We start from the raw sequence: 2,308 nt of genomic DNA, 5'->3' as shown, positions 1-2,308 counted from the left end.
TTTTAAGAGAATAAAAAATTTAGAAAATTGGCCAAGGGAAAGAAATATATCAAAATTATAAGGCTATCATTATTCCACTCGCACCATATGTCAACTACAAAATACTTCCCGAACCAGATAATATTCATAAAATTTTGGAGGGTTTTTTTTTTTCTTTTTTTCTTTTCTGGGGCCAGGGTTTTTTGCATCTTTGACTTTAAAAAAATGAAAAGAAAATTGAGATCAAAGGTAATGATATTTAAAGATCAAACATCTGCATAAACATCACAGGTAATTTTTTGTTGGGGTATTCACTGAAAATACTGAATAGTGAGTGTAACATCTCATATTATACAATGAACACTGAAGTGACGAATTGAGAAAATAAGAATCACAAACCATCCGCAATTAAAGCAAAAGTCTCCAAATCCAAAAACGATAAAGGAGTGATGGGGAAGAGAGGGAGAAAGAAAATTATACTTTTCCCCTGAAAAATCGGAAATAAACAGAAAAAGTAAAAAAGTCCAGAAACCATTGAAGATCCGTTTACTTCTTAAACACCAACTGAGAAAGATAACGACTTGGAGCTGAAACAAAGCACATCAGCTTCCTTACATACACCACCTCTCACACACAACCTAATTTCACTGAAAATACAAACTCTCACTGTTCCCAAAAGGGTTTGCCAATGAAATCACCCACATTGCTTCGTTTGGATTTTTCACCAGTGAAATTAGAAAGAGATACGGAAAAAAAAAAAAAAAAAAGCTCTCTTTTACTAAGAGATTCAAAACCAACACCCTTAGAGTTCTCAAATTTCAAACTTTACTGAAAGATCTGTACCTGAAAAAGATTTGCAGATCTGAAACTCTTTAAGATATTTCCGGCGATTCAACAGTCAATCCCATATCGACAAATTGGCGGCCCCGGCATTTCCGATCGTCAGCTCAACAGAAGAGAGAGAAATAGAGAGAGAAAGAAGAGAGGAGAGATATGAACGAGTAATAGAAAAACCCACCAAGAGAGGAAAAAATTAAAAAGAAAAAAGAGAGAAAATAATATAATAAATAAGAAAAAGCGAGAGGTTCATATGAAAAGAACGAGAGAGAAGATGACAGCAGCAGAAGCAGAAGAGAGTGATCGGCGAGGAATTCTTTTAAGACGACACTAGAGAAATAATAGGGCAACGGCGCATGATAGAGATGGGCCCCTTTTTAAAATCTTTTACTTTTCCCTTTCTCCCTCTTTGATAATTTTAAGCTTTTCTCTTCATTCCCAAAAGGAAAAGTGGAAAACTAAATTAACTGAAAAGGGTATCCTATCCTTCCTTTTATATGGGCTAAGGTACAATATATCCAGTGCATCACATCTTCAAAACAATCAACACTATTTCATCAAATCAATGGTCAGCATTGGTTAATAATTTTCAGCCATTCGATTTATCAATGATAAAGCTTCATATTATAAGTAGGAAGTTGCTAAAGCTCCTTTTAGGCTGTGACTCTTTATATAAATCATTTATAAAGCAAGAATGGAAAATTTGGCATGAATGCCTATGTAATTGATGATTCTATTAGGTTTGAAGAATTGATGGGAAACTATCATTGATAAGATCATCCAACAAACTTGACATATTTGATGTTTGTTTGGCAAGTTTTATTCATCAATAAGGGTATGGAGTATGATTTAAAAACTCAAAATTAGGATCCGATCTGTCTGGTTGAATTCAATTCAGGATCTAGATCGATGAGAAATAGGTTAGAATCGGCCTAAAGTTGTCCTAATTCTAGATTTTTAGATGGGATGATAGGTTGTTCTGACCAATCCAATCTCGATTTTTAATACATTTATTAAATTCTTTATTCTTTTTTATTTATAAGAAAAAGTATATTTAGCTACCGATGTAACCTAATAAATAAACTTTTATAATCATTACCCCCACATTGTTATGTCATCAACATCATTCCATATTTCATTTTTACTTTGCATTTAAATCCATTGAATTTGAAAAATTAAAAAAAATATATGAAAAACTTACATTACTAAACATAGTAGGAAATCTAAGTAATCTACACAACCATGTTAGGTAAGAATTACAAAAGTTTAGTTTTTTTAAAGTTTTCATTTCTCTTTCCGTCAATTTCTCTTGCAATCAAGCGGAAACTTAGTCTTTTCTTCATTTTTTTTTCTTTTTTATTTTTTCTTTTTCTTTTCTTTTAAAACATCAAAACTTCAAATAAATTAACTTTGAGCCCCCAGAGAGAGGTATCATAGAAACCTGATTAGTTGAATTTGAGAAAATTTAGGCATCTAATAAATAAATGGGAAT

At 31.8% G+C, this 2,308-nt stretch overlaps 1 protein-coding gene across 1 annotated transcript in view; it reads right to left on the bottom strand.

Annotated features, from left to right (window-relative positions):
* The window catches only part of LOC122073997, an 8,706-nt gene extending 7,439 nt beyond the window's left edge, over positions 1–1,267 (bottom strand). Inside the window, exon 1 of the mRNA XM_042638759.1 lies at positions 823–1,267. The gene's annotated coding sequence lies outside the window, so the exon portion shown is untranslated. The remainder of the gene's footprint in view (positions 1–822) is intronic.
* Between the last annotated feature and the right edge of the window lie 1,041 nt (positions 1,268–2,308).

The sequence above is a fragment of the Macadamia integrifolia genome, chromosome 3 (assembly GCF_013358625.1).
Source record: "Macadamia integrifolia cultivar HAES 741 chromosome 3, SCU_Mint_v3, whole genome shotgun sequence".
NCBI classification, from domain to species: domain Eukaryota; kingdom Viridiplantae; phylum Streptophyta; class Magnoliopsida; order Proteales; family Proteaceae; genus Macadamia; species Macadamia integrifolia.
Note: the sequence above shows the minus strand (reverse complement) of the source record. Positions and strands in the feature narration are given on the sequence as shown.